Raw genomic sequence first — 19,612 nt, forward strand, 5'->3', positions numbered from 1 at the left:
AGACTAGTTTCTTGTATGTTCTAGCAAGCACAGGGCCCGGCACAGTCCATCACCCCGATCAGCTGGTGGTTGCAATTGCTGTGTTGGTTCTGTTTTCAGTCCCGAGTTGCACTGGAACCAGTGGGTGTTGCAGTCTAGTCTGGTTCTGCCCAGCACGTACTCGGCCCTTACATCAACCAGTGGGAGCTGCAGCCTAGTCAAGGCGACCCACAATAACCCCCATCAGGCCCACCCCCTACCCTGGTTTGCCAGTATGTGTAGCAGTAGACCAGTCTGTCCCCCATCCCATTTGGCTCTCATACTTGTCAATGGGTATTAAAGCTTAGTTCCATCTAATCAACTCAACCACCCAGCCCTCATGGATGTTGTTGAGTGCCTCTCTGTCTAGCCACCCCAGCCCCCATCCAAGTTTTCATGCCCTCCCGCGGGACTAGTGTCCCAGGAAGGGGGAACCCACTTTTTCCCTCCCAGGTCTCTCTGTCCCGGTTTATGCACTCTTTAGGTGGTTCTGTGGTTTGTCTTGACAGAATTAGTCCCCAGTGCCAGCTTCTGCCAGCTGATGCTGCGGCCAAGCCCAAACATCCCTCACCCACTCTAATTTATGCTTGCACCAGCAGGAATAATCAGCCCAGCCTGGCTTTTCCCTGATCTAGTCCACATGCAGCGCACAGGTGTTGCAGCCTTGCTTAGTCTGGTCTGTCCTCATCCCAGCCCAAGCTCTCCAGTGGGAGTAGCTGTCCGGCGAGGGGACCAGCCCCTTAATCCCCCTGCCAGCTCTGTCCGTCCCTTCCTGGATCTCACGTGTGCTGGTTGGGTGCTGCAGTCAAATCCAGTACAGGCAACCTCACCCTAGCATTCCATAATGTGTACTGGTTTTGTCGCAACTAAACCCGGCTCAACCCACACTCTGTTCTGGTGTTTGGATTTGCCAGTGGATGACATGAACTGATTCAGCCTGGTCTGCCCCTGACCCATGCCGAATGTGTGCCAGTGGGAAACTTTCCATGGCCTATTCTGGGCTGTTTCCTATCATGCTTCTTGCGCTTACCTGCAGGGACTGTGTCCTGCCAGAGGAGTTGCCCAGGCTCCTCCATCAGAACCCCTCCCAACGCCAGATTTTGTGCATACCAGGGGGTCCTTGAGCCAACCCTACTCAGTTCACTTCCTGTCCTAGCAGGAACAGTGGCTTTTCCTGGCTGGCTTGCTTTCACCCCATTCTGGTTCTTGTTGTTGGATGTTTCAGCCCAGCCATGGCTCATCCATACCCACATAGAGCTCACACATGGCTCAGTAGGGGGTTGAGACCCAGCCTAGTCAGTCCCACATCTACCCTGTTTCTCCATGACACCAGATGGTGTTGGGGTCTGAACTGGCCTGGTGCATCCAATCCCAGCCCACACTAGTGCCTCAGGTGACTGCAACTGTTTCCTAGATAGAATGCAGCCCCCACTCTAGCACACGAGCCCCTTGGTGGGAGCCTCAACCCTGTTAGGGTGTCCAACTAGGGGAACTTGTATTTCCACAGGTTGGGCCCACACAACCCCATAGAGTCTACCCCCAGACCAAGTTCTCTTGCATGCTGGATACAGTCTTGACCCTGCCAAATGTGACTACTCCACCACTCCACCAAACAGTTGGGTAATGGTACCCATTACTGCCAAAGAGGCCCCCATCCATAGTATTGGTGTGGGCTGGTATGTGACGATCAGTGATGTTCCAGGCAAACAGGCCATTTCCGTATTCCGAATTGGGTTGGTGTATCTGACTAACCGTAATTGTCTCCTGGGTACTTCCCTCCAAACCACCAGGTCTCAGTCCCCATGCATGCCTAAAACTTCCATGACCCTGTCACTGGGAATCACCCAAGATTCACTACTCACCTACACTAAAATTGGACTTAGTCATGGGTGTCCCCAGGCAGCAAACATATCTTAAAAAACCCCAGAGCTTCCCGGCCGGGCGGCCAGCAGGCAGAGCCTGGCACCACATGGTGCACTGGCTGCCCTGGGTGAGGCCGAGGACTCGTTCACTGCCTTGCGGCAGTGTCTTTGGCGTGAGCCCCCAGCATTGGGTCCAACCCGGCAGGGGCACCTCCCACAGCCGCCACACTGTGAGGAGCGGCACTTGCCCCCAAACCCAAGGCCCGAACCCCTCCCAAACTCACCTACCCACAGGATATTAGCAGCTGGGTGGAGCTAGGAATTTTAACCCAGTTCCCAAGTTCCCTCATAGAGCACTTACCCTGAGGAAAGAGCTCTCTTGGGTCCTAGGTGAGGCCGAGGACTCGTTCACTGCCTTGCGGCAGTGTCTTTGGCGTGAGCCCTCAGCATTGGGTCCAACCCGGCAGAGGCACCCCCCACAGCTGCCACACTATGAGGAGCGGCACTTGCCCCCAAACCCAAGGTCCGAACCATGATATCTTGAAAATTGTGTCTGGCTCATTCTGTAGCACCTAGTGGGAACCAACTATTGAGTAAATGAAACAATAACACAGAAAATGCAGAGTAAATCGATAGCCAGAATTTAAGGCACAGAGATAGGTTCTCCTAGAGATTAAAACAAAGGGAGGCTTCCCCAAGCTTTGTAATCAATGTCCACATGGATGACACACAATAAACATGACTGAAAAGGTCATATAAAGGGTCTGGCATGGCAGTCTATCAGATAAAGTCCTCCCCTTGCACGTGCCAGGATCCCATATGGGTGCCAGTTCTTATCCCAGAGACCCCGCTTCCCATCCAGCTCCCTGCTTGTGCCATGGGAAAGTAGTCGAGGATGGCCCAGGGCCTTGGGACCCTGCATCGACGTGGGAGCCCTGGTAGAATCTCTGGGCTCCTGACTTCAGATCAGCGCAGCTCTGACCACATTGGCCACTTGGGGAGTGAATCAACGAACGGAAGATCTTCCTCTCTGTCTCTCCTCCTCTCTGTATATGTGACTTTCCAATAAAAAAAAATAAATCTTAAAAATAGGTCATATAAATATGTTGTGAATTTAGATGGAAATTAGGTGATTTCTGAGACTCAGAAAAAAAAATCATCATTACAATGCATTTTGCTCATGTTAATATTCAAAAAGCTCTCACTACTCCAGTATTCATTGATTGGCAACCAAAAGGTTAAGTAATGGACTGGGAAGATGAGGAAATGAGCAGTAATTGTGAAATCTATCCACCAAAGAATAAACCACTGGACAATAATCACATGTCATAAAATGCAAAGAAAGATGTTTTCCCCAGAATTGCAGGTAAGGCAAGGAAAATGTGTCTTCCAAACAAAAGCCAGTAGTGCTGAAGTCTGAGCACAATGGTTCCCAGGTATAGTGGAAATAAAGATGTCAAAGTGCAAGATATAAAATCCACAGTAGAAATAGGAAATTTAATGCCCGAATATTGGCAAATAATACCCCAAATCTCTAAAAATGAAGTCAAATACAATGTAAGTGAGACGGTCATCAACACCATGGTCCAAAGGAGAGTGTTGGATGGGAAATACGACTAGGCTCCTAAGTCGGATGGGAAATATCACTAGGCCCCTAAGTCTATAATGTTAAATACCTTAAGTTTATTTACATAAATAAGTTAAGCTATTAGAAACAAAAATAAAAATTAGCATCACTGTCAAATTATTAAGAATTATATACCACTACAATGATCAGTGATTATTTTAAAATTTACTGTAACTGCAGTTGAACATCTTTTTACTTGGTTATTCCAAATAGATGCATTTTCCTTACCTACATTACTGTTCAATTATACTCATTACTTTCCATCTGTTGAACCTTTATTTAGTGACACATTAAACTTTTGACTGTAATCTAAATTAAAAATACAGTATTTCAAAAATAATAACTAAAACATTGAGTTAAAATACATAGTTTACATCTTCTGTGGACTCTTCTCTACTAACCTTAAAGTATTCTTATTTTACTATTTACTTATTTTTATTCGGAAAGCAGATTTACAGAAAGGAGAGGGAAAGAGAGAGGTCTTCCATTCACTCGTTCACTTCCCAAATGGCCACAACAGCCAGAGCTGATCCAAAGCCAGGAGCCAGGATATTCTGGATCGCCCATGTGACTGCAGGTTCCCAAGGCCTTGGACCATCATCCACTGCTTTCCCAGGCCAGAAGCAGGGAGCTGGATGGGAAGTAGAACAGCTGGGACATGAACAGTGGCACATATGGGACGCTGATGCCACAGTGAAGGATTGTCCTGCAAAGCCACCTTGTCAGCACCCCTAATGTTTTTAATGGACAATATCTGTCTCTACAGAAGTTGATACATCTACAAACCCAGAGCAATTTCCAGTAAGTGTGCATTATTGTTTTTAATTTTCAATGCTATTATATAAAGATTTCACAATCAACAATGTACTTACTACACTCTTGCTTGTATTTGCTTTCTTCAAGAAACATGCAATTTCTAGTTATTATTTCTCTATTCTTTATGTGATTATTCTTTATATATTTATAAAATAGAAATTGTAACTTCAAAGGTCTTTTCAATCTCCTGTCATTGTAAAAGAGAATATAACTTTTGCCAATTAATTAAAAGCCACCTAAGTATTTTTCCTATGTGTAAAGATACTCCAAAGTGTAATCATCAAATTTCTAACTGACATCTCTTATACCAGTACTTCTCAAATTTTAATATGATTCCTAATGCCTCCAGAATCCTATGGAAATAAAGAATCTGATTCAGTAGGCCTGGGGAGGATGAATGTGATCATTGCTCACAAGCTCTCAATGTTAACAGCATCGGGACCTTCTGGGAAGGGCAAAGTTACAGTTTGGGATTTTTGCTTTGTGTATGTTCAGAGTCCTTTCCCATTTACAAAGTCTCCTCATTTGCAAGTTTACTAAACATTTCAAATGTTACAGGATTCTTGGAATTCACATGTTAAATATTTTGATTAAATATCTGATTTTGAGGACAATGCAATCAAAATCAAAACTTACATAGAAAACATACTACATTAAAAATGCTGTTGTACACCCAACAGTAAGAAAGGTTATGGGCCAATTGGACAGGGACACTGTTTCTGACAGGACAAGAAGTACACAAAGTCAACCTGGGCCAAGACCCACTAGTGCGTGCAATATCTGTCATTGGCAGCAGACTGGATAGAGAAGCTTGGTGAGCTCCTTTGTCAGGTTGTAGTCCCTGCAGGTAAGCACAAGAACCTAGGCAAGCAGTAATCCAAAAGAGGCCAGGTTATAGTAGCCCCTGGCATACATGTGGGTTAAGTCTGGTGGTGGGCTGGGTTGAACCGGTTTATAACATCCACTGGCAGATCCAAGAACCAGGATGGGGTACAGGAGGAGCCAGGTCGAGTACAACCCCAGCCAATTGACAGTGGAACCAGGTTAGGAGGCTAACTGGGAAAGGCTAGGCTGTAGCACCAACCAGCATTAGTTGGAACTGGGGGAAGGTTGGAACAAACTACATTGAAACACCCACTGGTAGATGCAGAGATGAGATGAGCCATGCAAGTCTGGGGGCAGTGGGGGCCAGGTCCGTGAGCCCCAGGAGGAGGGTCACCTGTGAGGTGAGTGCTGGATCTGTGAGCCCCAGGATGGGGCTGGTGGGACTTGGGTCACCTGGTCCAGGTCCAGGTGCTGGGACCCACCTGCATTGTGGATGTCAGGTCTCTGAGCCCTTGGGGCAGGAGGAATAGCAGGCTCTGAGTTGCATGGCCTAGGGCCTTGGGCCTGCCTGTACTGTGTGTGCTGTATCAATCGCTTCTCCCTGGCAGAACCCTCAGAGTATGTACCACATCGTGAGTCGGGGTGATATCAGGTGACCCTTCCTCATCTTCAGGTACTAGGATGGTTGGAGGACTGCATATGGCCTCTCCCCCCAGAAATGAGAAGAAGAAATAGAAAGTTGGGAAACAATGGTTACACCCACTTCTCACTATACCTAGATCTTTCCCACCATGATCAATTACATAAACATCATATAAAATAATAATAATAAAATGCTATTGCTTCACAAGTAAAGCCACTATTTATGATGCTAGCACTCCATGTCAGGGTTTCTTTGTGTCCCAGCTGCTTTACTTCTGATCCAGTTCCATGTTGATGTGCCTGGGAAAGCAGCAGACTTTGCCCCCTGCACGCATGTGGGAAACATACATGAAGCTTCTGGCTCCTGGCTTTGTCCTGGCACAACTCTGGCCATTGTGGTCATTTGGAGAGTGACCCACAAATGAAAGATCTCCATCTCTCTCTTTTATTCTGTATAACTGTTTTTCAAATAAAATTTTAAAAGTAAATTTTTAAAAGCTTTACTACTATTACCAACACAAAGCGACTGTTCAATAAAAGAGCTCACTACAAATGCAAACAGTTCAAAAGTCATGTGCTGAGTAACTGAAAGAGTTCATGTTCCCATGTTGATTTTTTTAACTTCGTATGTTCTTCATTTCAAAATAAGTTGTAGCTTCTACTGTGAGTGTGTAGTATGTGACACTATTTGGTATTTTTACATCTACTATTTGCACTCTTACTGATAGAGTAACACAGGATATTTAGGCACAATTATAAATAATGTTTGTTCCACAATTAATTTCAAGTATTTTTTGGTTCATGGCCTCTTAATTCAATCAGAATATTGTTTTTTCCTGCCACACTGCCTTCTACTAATATTTGTGTTCACATTTTCTCCAAAACAACAAATATTTTGCCTTAAAGGTTGTTTATGTATATAATTAAATTTAAAACAGAATTCATAATACTGCCAGATGTTTTGCTTTTGACAGACTGATTTTGATTCCATCTACAGAGACTTTTAAAAATTAACTATTATTGAATTTACCTGAATTACATTTTCTAAGATTTACTTATCTACTTTGAAATTCAGAGTTACAGAGAAGAAGGGAGGGAGAAACAGAAGGAGAGAAGGAAATCTTCTACCTGCTGGTACACTCCCCAGATGGCTGGCAGCAGCCGGAGCTGGGCCAGGTCAGAGCCAGGAGCCAGAATTTTCTTCCAAATTTCCCCTGTGTTTGGCAGAAGCCCAAACACTGAGACTATCATCCACTGCTTCTTCCAGGCTATTAGCAGGATGCCAGTGTCTTAGGCATCAGCTTTCCATGTTATGTCACAAAGCCAACCACCCCTGCCCCCAAATCAATGCTGGAAGCATTTGTTCACAGTGATAGAAAAAAAAAATCTGTCATCATATACAAATCCTTGCAAAGCTCTGTAATGAGGCTGTTATACCCACTGCTGTTGCTTTACTTCTAGGATGTCCACAGTAAAAGTTGCAATCAATAGTGAAAATATACAGTCTCCTGCTCTAAATGAAAACTTTCGCATTACAGAATGAGATGTAGGTGCTCTCTCTGTAGTAATGTATGTCAACTCACTGTAGATAGCATGAGGACAGTCGTATTAAAGTAATATTAACTTTGGCAAGATAGGTAGATAGATGGATGGATGGATGGATGTTGCCTTGGCATAGTTATGACTTTGGTTTATGTGGTCACCAATAGCAAGATAATTTCCCAAATGAGTAACTGTCTACAAATATTTTATGCAAGTTTCACTTCCATAAAAAATTCTTAAATCATAAAAACACATAATTTCTTACAAAATGTATTTGTGCTTCAGCTCACTGTTGTCAAGAATTTATTATAAATCAAAAAAGCAAAATTGTTCACTAAAATAAGTCAATTATTGTAGGGTTATCCTGGCATAAAAGACAAGTCGTTGTAGCAACCTCAGTCCAAGTGGTTCCTGCACATCTTTCACAGGTATTGAAGACAATTTTGAGTTTGTTCCACCATCTTCAATGGTAATCTAGTACTTTACGTATATGGCAGCGCAGGAAAAGACCATAATTCTCCAAGAGGACACCATAGCTAGCACCAACAGACAGTGTTGCCATTGGCAACTACAAAATAGTGTTAACTATTCCTAGCCTCTTCTAAACCAACAGACTTCATTTCACCTGTAAGAATGCTTAATGTGTCATCTTAAAAAGGAATTAGACTGTTAGTTGCAATGCATTTGGAAAGACCCTAACTGAAATAACAGGCCACTGGTAGTCCACTTTTGAGATTTAACTGTGTTAGAGTGAGAGCTCTATTCACTGCACATGCACCACAAACTCAAAATGGCACAATCTCAAAGTAGAAGTGAAATCAATCATATGCACATTGCTTATTTTATTGTGGCTATCAATAACAACACTGTGCTTAAAAATGAAAAATAAAGGGACAATGCTAAACCAAACTGGATTCAATGATTATAACCAAAAACCAGGACAGCCTCAGGCAAAGCACAAATAACAGTCATTCTAATTATACCGTGAAGTACTATGTCTCCTGCCAGAAAAACAATTTCTCAACTTATTAGAACAGTTAGGGAAATGTTTGTCTTCTACCTTAGCAATCTGGATAAAAGGCACTATCTTTACTCAAGGGACAAATTAGACCTACAGCCATCACTTTTTGACTTACACAGCATTGTTATTTATTTGAATTACTTGCAAAAAAGTAGCTTGGGAGATGGCATTGAGGACTGCAGCTCCTCAGGAACAGGAAAAAAAGTAAGCTCTATAAAGGCAAAAGTTTAAATTTCCACCTATTATTTTCAGAATCAGTTCCACAGTCACAGAGTCATCTTTAAATTCAAAGGGTGCTACTTACCCTGTATCCTAAAGGGAAAGCAATGCAATGGAAGTGCACCTATGTGGTGTCAATGTGTTGGCCCTGGTACTAAGTAACTGCTGCAGTCCTGATAGCTACCAATGATACCTTTAGAAAAGACCAGTAGTCTTCAGTTTGCCACAACTCCAACCTGACCTGAATAATGTCTCTGGTTGGTCAGGGAAGCAACCAGAAGCCCAAACACTGAGACCATCATCCACTGCTTTTTCCAGGCTATTAGCAGGATGCCAGTGTCCTGGACAGCACTGGTTGCTAGGCAGAACTGGGTGCTTCTGTTTTACGCTGCACTCTTACTAAAGTCACTAATTTTAAAAGATAAGTAGTTCCATCTGATTTTATAATAAACTACCAGAACACCAAAATAATGAGGAGGTGAATCTGTAACTCTCATGGAAGAAAAATACTCAAAGTGATTTGCCTTAAAACATTCTGCATCATTGTATGAATTTTGAGTAATAAACCACACATCCCATCTGACACTAGATATACGACTCTTTAGAACTGATGAAGAAAGGGGCTGACACTGCAGCTTTGTGCTACCACCTGTGATGCCAGTATCCTATAACAGCACCAGTTTGAATCTTGGCAGCTCCATTTCTCACCCAACTTCCCACAAGTGGCCTGAGAAAAGCAGTGGAGAATAGCCCAAGTGCTTGGGCCATTACCTGCCACATAGGAGACCTAGATAAACCTTTTGGCTCCTAGCTTTGACCTGGCACAGTGCTGGCTGATGTGAGCCAGAAGATGAAAGATGCGTGTGTTTGCGCGTGCATGCGCGTGCACTTTTCTCTAACTTTCAAATAAATAAATCCTAAGTAAAAAAGGAATTGAAGAGGTAAGAGTCATAGCTATTTGGCTAGAGACTCCTGTTCTAAATATTACTTTAAACCAAGTAATTTAAACATTGTGCCATGTGCTTTTTGTAGATAGATAATATTCAGATGGCCTTAGGCATGGCAGGTATTAAAAGAAAATAGTGCTTCCAGAAAGACTCATTTGTAAGAATAAGAAGACATAATTAGGAAATACATCTGACATTTTCTCCTCTTTCATATTGTCGGTTCTTAGTTATTCTAATCTTTTAGTAAAGCAGTACACTCAAGGAGGCATAAATTGTGACGTTTGAGACCACAAAAGGAAGAGAGAATAAAAGCAAGTGTAATTTTTTACAGGACCAAAGAGAAGAGTCACATATTAATCTATATGAGAGAGCCAAGCCACTTCTGCAGTGAGAAGCAGTAATCCCATTAATAGCTCATGACTAAAAAGAATACAAAACTAACCCTTCCCTGTTGAATGTAAGAGGTTGTATAGAGACGAGAAATACAAACCACACACACAGAGATAAATATACATATTTGCATATTTAGAGAGACTGAGAAAGAGAATATATGCATCTGGATTCTAAGTAACTTATTTTGAAAGAAAACTAACAAATGCAAATGTCCTTACTTTTTCCTTGCAAATTTCTTAGAAACCAAAAAGTTGAATCTTGCATTCTTTTTCAACACCTACAATAACTGATGAATGACGTTTGTGTGTCAACATTTTGACACTGTACGCTCTACGCTAGTCATTCTCATTGCCAGTTTAGATGTACAGCCTTCCTTAAATGGCTAAGGTACATCGTGGCAGGGAAAGTCTATTGAATAATGCCAACACACAGCTTGTTAGAGCTGACAAAAGATGCTCAGAAGGCATCAAAGAGGAGCAGAACACACCCCAGGTTGCTTAAAACTGAAGTGTGGTAAATTGGGCATGTCTAAAATTGAACTGCCAAACTTAGAAGGTTTAATATTGCATCTTCCCCTAAAATCTCCAACAGATTAATGTACCCAGCCATTTACCCTTAGGTTATAAACAGCTTGGAAAATGATACTCATTAAAGACGCTATAAATGCCATTTGAGGCAAATGAGCAAATAAAGTCAATATGTGATCAATTATCCCCATCCTCAAATGCACATGATTCTTTGCAGAATTTATTTCTCTTATTTTGTTTCAACAACACACATACGTTACCTGTTGGAGATTGTCCTGCCCTGTGTAATGGCTACTAAGAAGGAGTCCAAGCCTATTGCAAAGCCAGATCTCCAAAATATCACCATATGTTGAGAGATATAGGGACATATGAGGACAGTGCAACTCAAAACATGCCAGCTGCAGGTTGTGAATTGAACCCCTTGGTACGGCACTGACGGTTGTATCCATCTATGCCCAGTGAAGCTTTCAGTATGCAAGTACACTAAAATTTTGTAGAACTGAAGGGAAGGGATTCCTGTTAAACTATATGCACTTTGTTATCTGATGGTGTAACAGGATGGAGAAAAAAAAAGCTCTAATGAAAACAAGGTGATTGACTTAAGATTTAATAGTAAAGGGCATCTGACACTGTTTTCTGAATAAGGGATAATTAAAAAATAAAATGAAACACTAAGTCAAAGAAGACAGCAAACAATGAATGTGAAATAAATACTTGATCACATTGGCCAGACAAATAAGGAGAGAGCTTAAGGTCAGAATAGGAGAAGTTTTGGGATATAAGGATGCAGAGAAAGGACAGCCTTTCTGGTACTTGTAGAGGAAGCTATTTATTTTGTCAGGCCAAGTCAGGAACTCCAAATGGTGCTAGTAAATTAAAACTAAATATGGATTTGACTGACAATTGCAGATAAGTACATGATACATTACCAAAAAAGACAAAAAAAGTATAGTTGTGTAAAATACTAGAAAATACTTTAGGGTTTATGAAACTTTCAAGAGCACAGAATACAAAGCTTAACTAGAGATAAACTAGTATAAACTGCCAAGGTGTTTTTTTTTAATCTAACCTTAAATATGTCCACAATTCTGAAAGGCACATGAATTTGAGATCATGTACGGTCAGCAAACTAACACCCTGTCACCCACAAAATACCCATGTCTTAATTTCTGTAAGCTGTTAATATTTTAAATTTATGGCTAATGGGACTTTTCAGAAGTAATAAAATTAAGGACACTAAGAGGACCCTCAGACGTAGGAGAAGCCATCAGGGTCATGGCTATCAAAAATGTGAAATGGCACCAGATTCAAAAGGATAGATCACCAAATATTATGTGGTTGGTTTTGAAGGTGGAAAAATGGGGAAACAGGCAACCTAACAGCTAGCTGCAGATAGTAAGAAAAGGATGAGGGGCAGTACGGATGTGCTAATATCTTGATTACAAACCAATAAACTTTGGACCTGACTTTCAGAATCGTGTGACAATAAATATATGTCGTTTTCATCTCACTGAATTTGCAGTCATTTTGTCTCAGCAGCAATAAAAGACTCACACCAGGCAATCTAACTACATCACAATTAGTGGAATGTAATCTTTTTGGTCCAACAGAAGATAAATAATTTGACAGAAGCAGCTGCATTTCCTAACCTTGAAGAACATGAAGTAGAAACAGGATCAACTTCCTTTGAATGTTCTTGAACTTGACAGGCTTTTTTTTTAATGAACTCAAACATTTAGACAGAGAATTCTCGGGTACACTCTCAAAATATTCAGTATTTTAAAATATCCAGTATTAACAGTGTGCAGACATTAAAGTTAATGAATCTGGTGTCAACATTTATGTTCAGCCTATAGACCATTTTCTTCTTTCAGACTTTTTCAACTCATTTATCACCTTGTGTGTTGAGGAAAACAGGTCTCATTTAGCTCAGAGCATGTAGTTTGAATGTCACTTCTAGTTTTCACAAGAATGGAAATGTTCATATAAGCTTAATGATAAACTACAGTGAGAGTGAATATAAGCCCTCTAAATGACAGGGCAAGTAGCGAAATGATGGCTGCAGCTCTGAATCAAAGAAAAGGTGTGTATCTTCATGTATGTAATAGAATTTGGGTAAGGAGAGAACTGAGTCAGAAAAGACTGATCAGCTTGCATTGGATCTTGGGCACTTTCCCTGACAGATCCCATCTTGGGTGAAGCTGCTGTTTGGTACTAGAAAACACAAGACACCTCATGCTAGGGAGCTTCCCACTCCCTGCACCCCGCCCCCCCCCACACACACTGGGTGGGTGCGGAGGGAGGCAGGCACCAAGACAGCAAAACATGAACATACCTGCTGTGTCATCAGCTTCAATAATATTTGTGGCTTCCACATAGAATATTCCCTATGTGATTATTTAAAATACAGATTGAAAATACAGATTAACAACTGAACTTCTACAAATCAATCATTCATTTTCTATATTTTTCAAGTTCAAATGCTGATGTAACAAGAACAGTGTGGACCACAGACAGCATCAAAATTCCTACATTCTGGTATTATTTCAGACTGCCACCCCCTCAATATTATTATATTATCATGAGACAGAGGTGGGACATTGTTGTAAGATGAAGAAAAGGACAAGAATGAAACAATATCCCATGAAAGTAGTAAGCCCATTGATCCTGCAATTATTTGTATAGTGCAATCCCTTGAGTTGGATCATTGTTTGAACTTGTCTTCACCCTAAGGAAATAACTGTGATAACATAGATGGAAAACAAACAGGCAATATCTTCAATACTCCTGACAATACATGTGTAACTGACAGGATATAAAAAAAAAAAGGTCAAACACAACCTAAAATCATCTTATGTGCCCCCTACGTCACACATTGGGAAATACTCAAATGAAATAAATCACAGTTGAAAGCTTCAACAATTTCAGACTAAGCCCAAAATACCCAAACCTTAAGGCAGGAGTGCTAAATTCTCACTGTGGAGCTCTCACTTCTCATCTAAACAGCTCATCTTTAGCTCTACTCTTCAACATCCTAAGCACTGGAGGATATCATTCAAGTACTGTCCACTGCCAAAAAACCTAAAGGGGTAAGAAACGAAAAGAGCAAAAAGACATAAAATGTGAATCTGACAACAGAAATAAAAACTGCTTGGTTTTCTGCTGTTCCTGGGTTTTGTGGGTTGAAAGGCTAATATCAAAATATTATGGTTTTAAAACATCCTAATTACAGGATCTTGAATCATGTTTGTCATTGCTCCATGCCTTTGGCTTTGTCTCCCTTTTAATCTTCTTAATGTACCATAATTATGTCTTCAGTGTGGGTCAATTATCTTTGAACTAGAAAACAAATTGCCATTATTACCTTTGATTATTCTTCCTTTTTCTTTGATCCTATTTTGTGCATCAAACAAAAAATTATTGTGTTCATTTGGCCCTTCTCTCCCCCGGTTTCCTTGCTGGCAAAATTGAGATCTAGAAGAAAACCATTCTCCATTGTCTGCAGCATTGTCCTTCCTCTTCATCCCACTCTTCAAACATTTCTAGCTCCTGCACTTTACCGAAACATGTTAGAATGATCTTATTACCAACATAGCTCTTGGCTGACACGGTCTTTCAGTCATAGCACCCCTTTAATGTTTTTCCTTCTCTACCCTAAGTACATTTACTAAATCCAAATTAGTACACAACGGTTCATTCAAACTGCATTAATATCTTAAAAAGCTACTGCATCTTAGTGCCAATAAACCTGAGATTAATGGGCCCCAAGACTTATGTGACACAGAAAATTAATGAGGCTGTTTTGGCCAATGATCCATGAATTATGAAGGGCCTCTCCATTATGGATGCAAAAACTTAATGAAACGAACATTTCTTCTGGCTGGGAAAAAATAAAAAGAGGATGAGAAAAAAATACTAAAGGAATAAAAATACGTAGTTTTTCTTGGTTAGATTTTTCTAGACAGGCGTCTACAAAACCAAGAGGTCAGGTGATGTGCTTGCTTTGTCTGTATATAAACATGAGGAATGGGAGGGCCTCTGTGATTTTGTGGGGCTTGGTCTTTCTGGTTGCAAGGCATCAGACATCACGATGATTTGTCTTGCCCTCTAATGACAGGCTGATTTCCCAGAAATCCCATTAGGAAGTAGAAGAACATTTTTAATGTCAGGGCATTGAAGTTTGTTACTCAAATTTTTTATGTGCAGCAAAGAAGAAGTGCAAGGCAGGGTTTTACAGCAATGATTTCATCTAACAAGTGCCGGCTGGGGCCCTGTATGTAAATCAAACTTTCCACTCCTGCTACTCTTAATATCTCTTTTGCATTTTATAAGGTGTTTTTCTTGTGCTGATCATTCTTCTCCATTTCTCATTGCCCCAGATCAACACTGAGAAAGAAAAAAAAAAAGCCTTAAAACACAGCCTGTCATGACAACTTCTCAGCAAGTGGGTACAGTAGATGCATTACATGCAACAGGTATAGAGTCCCATACAACTTGGTTCAATGTAACTGCTAGATTTGGGGTAGAGGGTAGGAGTATTAACCCTAGAACAAAATTTATATAGTTTACCATTTAAGAGAACAGCATAATCTTTTTGAAAAAATCTGTAATGATTGTGATCAAGATCATATAATGGCACATGGTCAGAGCTCAGAAGTCCACCGTGGGATTTCCACACTGCCATGTCACACTGCTGGGTAACCCTGAGATCACATAAACTCTGCGTCTGATGGCCCATACTCCAGCTAGGTCCTTACTCCATGAAGCTGTTCTGAGGTAACATATACAAAATGATTAGCATTACAGCATGCCAATAAAGGATGGTCTTTCAGGTAACAGAGTCCACCTTTTCCTACTTGTTTATGTGACTGAGGAAGCAAAGCTCTGTTGTGCATGGCTTGCACGTAACATTCACTAGGAGGTCTCTTATCAAGTAGATCTTCTAACAATATAAGGGTATTATACAACAGCCTGGTTTTGTAGCTAACAAAACTGAAGTTCTCCAAGAATTGCTAACCATCCCTTTTAACCATACTTTTGTGTATTCGATATATTTATTCATCCATGAAACAGTAGATAGTAGATATTATTTTAGGACAAAGTAAAGTTTAGTTCACAGATCAGATATTGTTCAATACCTGTAGACAATAAAGTCTTGTGCAGGTGGAACCAAAATAATGACTGAAAAAGAGGCTCTCATGACAACCTGCCCACAGACACGTGATGTGAACAGATACCAAGTCATCCTCACCAAAACTGCTGTCACCGTGGGAGCAAACGAGAGACCCGTGACACCTCTTGTTATAGGAAAAGATGCCCACAGCATCTGTCCCCAGAGGGTGCTTCTGAAGAGAGAAATGCCTCCAGCTCGGGATGGGGTAAATGGACTAAATCCCAATTTCTTGTCCACTCCAAAAGAAATGAACTGTACCAAGCTCCCCTGTCCAAGCCCTGAGGTTCTTGGAGTGACTGTGGGATTACAATGCTACAATAATTAAAACAGCATGCTACTGACATACAGACAGATTCATGGACAAAAGAAACAAAATAGAGACCTTAGCACCAAACCTGTTCATCCACAGACAACTGATTGTTGACTGTGGCATGCATTGGGGGAAAAAAATGTGGTGGCAAAATTAAACATCCACAAACTAAAGCATGAAACTAGACCTCCTGCTATCACCCACCTTGGACCAAAAAAAAAAAAATTGACCTAAGTGTAGGACTAAGCTTTAAAACTATCACAAGAAAACACAGAAAAATATTTCAGTACATTGAAACAAGCAAGGATTTTCTGGATCAGAAAATAAAAACTAAGGAAATAAAAGCAAACTATGACAAGCAGGATTTCATCAGACTATACCTACAGCCTTTTTCACAGCAAAGGATGCAACTGACAATGTAAACAATCTACAAGAACGAGAAAAATATTTGCAGGATATACACCTGGAAAGAAGCTTCTATCTAAACAAAGTGAGAAACTCAACTCACAGTGGAAACAAATGGTAACCATTCAATTAAAATTCCATAATAGACCCATACAAACATGCCTAACAGAAAACATACCCATAGCCACAAAGAACATAAAACAAAAATGCTCATTGTCATGAATTCATTAATCATCATGGAAATGGCAAGCCAAACCACAAGGAGATATCACCTCTCTCCACTATTTGATAACACTATTATCAAAATGGCAGAAGATAACAAGAGTTCAAAGGGAATTCAGGCACAGAAACAGCATAAACATTCCTCAAAAATCTAAAAATGGAACCACTAGCAACCCGACTCCTGGTATATATCTAAGGGAATAAAACCCATTTGTTGTTGAAACATCTGCAGTACCATGCCTACTGGAGCACTGTTCCTAACAACCGGAAATGGAAACAATATAAATGTATATCCAAAAGGAATTAAGGAAGCATGTGTGTGTGTGTATATATATATACACACATGCTATATATATAGACACATACATACATACATACATGTGCGTATATATACACGCATATATATGTATATATACATTCTTTAATTTATATGTTATATATACACAATGGAATATATATATACATACAATATATATTATTATATACACAATGGAGTATCACTGAGCATTAAGAAAGACAAAATTATCTGCAGATCATAATGCTAAGTAAAATAAGCCAAACACAAAAAAATAAAAATCACAATGTCTCACTTCCTTGTGGCTTCTAAAAAGTACTGGGGATCTCACTTAGAAGTGAAGATCACAATAGCAGTGCCCAGAGGATAGAAAGGTAAGGAAGGAAGGAGGGAGGAATTGGGAAAAGTTGTTTGATGCCTTCTATGTAAGAGATAGATAGAAAAAGCTCTAGGGTTCTATTACACAACATAGCCACTACAGAAAAAGGTCATGAAAAGCAATATTGCTGGTTAAGTAAATTCAAAGAAAAGTTGTGAATGCTCTCACTATAAAGAAATGTTAAATGTTTGAAAGTATATATATTCTGAACATTATACAGTGTATGCTTATATCAGAGTATCATATACCACTTCATTAATATGTACAAATTGTTTATCTGTTGGGGTTTCTTTTTTAAGTATGTAAGTTTTATTAGAACACAGCCACACTCATCCATGAGTGCTTTAGTTGATCTCTGTTTGTGGAGCCTGGAACACAGCAGGGATAAAAATAGTATCTGACTACAGTTGGAACAGACAACTAATGCATAGAATTAAAATTGTGGTCACCATAGGTTGAGGAACAAACAAAAGCTGGAGGGAAATGGGAAGGTTGACTAATGAAGATTAAGTTTTAGCAAGATAGGAGTAAGCTCTATAGTTGTGTTTCACAGTTAGGTGACTGTAGATATTAACATACTGATATTTCTCTACTTAAAAAATAAAGAACTTCAAATGTTTTGATCATAAAGGAATGTTAAATGTTTGAAGAGACATCTGAATTTACACTGATTGTGTTATGGGGTGCAGCCAGTGATAGCCAGCACCCATTGACAGTGGGCAAATGAAACTTGGCTGTGTCTCCCAACCTCTGTCCTGAAGGTGGGTCCTAACAGCAATGGAATAGTAATTGCATCCTCAACCACTTCCCCCACATCCTAAATGAGCCAGGATATTGGAAGTCCAATTAGTCTAGGTATTTTAGCTACCAGCCCAGTTCCTGTTCCTGTCCATCCTAATGAGCACTGATCAACTCTTTGGCCCACAACACTTAGGTATTCACTCCTGCCTACCTGTGACTCACCTATCAATTGAGAGGGGACGGTATTGTGTTGTGTGTAACCACTCCCCTCACAAGCCCCTTTAAAAGGCCCATGAAGCAGGGGCTCTCACTCTCTGGCCGGGTGCTTCCATTACTCTGGCACCTCGACTCTTGGCTGGCCCAGGACAGGTAATCCCCTGAGCATGGTCCCTGTTTTCTGCTTAAATAAGGCAATGGTTATAATAACGTTGTTTCTGCTTTGTGTACTCTCTGGAGTTCCAAGAGGGGTGAGGCCAAGCAGTAGTAGAATGTGGGCAGAAAAGCCAGGGAAAGGTGAATGTCTGCAGCTTTGTAAGTGTGTCCAGGTTCTTTGTGAGTGTGTCCAGGTTATTTGTTGCATGTCTCTTAGGATAACTTGTATTGCTGGGGAAGCTGGGACATAGGTTTTCAGCTTAATGGATGGACTTAAGGATAATGACCATTTGTTCCTTTTAGGATTATGATTGGTTGGATTATGATTAGGTGGACTGCTGTATGGACTTGTGATTTGCTATTATGCTCTATTGTCTCCAAGCATGATTAATAAAGACTCCTTAATAAACCTTAGACATGTCTGGTGTGATCTCACTCGCACCCCACAACAATTGGACACCATATAATGTACATATGGATTAAATCATCACATGGTATTCCATAAATACGTATGAGTTTTTAATGCAAAAGTTTTTTTAATTAAAAAAACTGAATTATGTAATTTGTTAGGTTAATTGTCACAGAAGAGACTGAGTATGGTGAGGGAGATGAGACATGCATAAGAGGTGTTATAAAGCTTTTTGTTTTGCTAAGAATTTTTTTAAATTTTATTTGAAAGACACAGAGACAGAAAGTGATCTTCCTTCCACTGATTCACATGTTAAAGTCTGCAACAGCCAGGGAGAGCCAGGCTGAAGTCAGAAAACCAATTTGGCTCTTACAAGTAAGTGCTAGGGACCCAAGTACTTGAGTCATTGCCTGGTACCTACTAGCGTAAGCTCTACCTTAAACCTGGAACAGGCCGAGAAGAGCCAGGACACAAAGCAGGCATGCCAATAGGGGCTATGAGCCCTCCCAAGAGGCAACTTAATAATGCTGAATACCTGCCCCAGGTTGCAAGTTCTGAAGGTGTTGTGTGCAGCCACAAAGACTTAAGGGTGAATGGCAGCTGAGCTGGAACCTTAGCAACCATTGCAAGAAATGTAGCAAATTTTAGTTTGTGTATAAGGAAACCACTCAAGGGATTCAAGTTGAGAAGTACCATGATATGATTTAGGTTTTGTAGAATCACTTTGGTTTCTCTGTTGAAATTAAGTGCAGTTAGACACATTTGCACACATAGGGATAAGTTAGAAAGCTGTTATATACTATGCTAGGCCAGAGCAGATACTAAATTGTATTTAGCTGTATTAATGGAAATGATGAGAAGTATTCA

The sequence above is a fragment of the Ochotona princeps genome, chromosome 17, assembly GCF_030435755.1.
Source record: "Ochotona princeps isolate mOchPri1 chromosome 17, mOchPri1.hap1, whole genome shotgun sequence".
NCBI classification, from domain to species: domain Eukaryota; kingdom Metazoa; phylum Chordata; class Mammalia; order Lagomorpha; family Ochotonidae; genus Ochotona; species Ochotona princeps.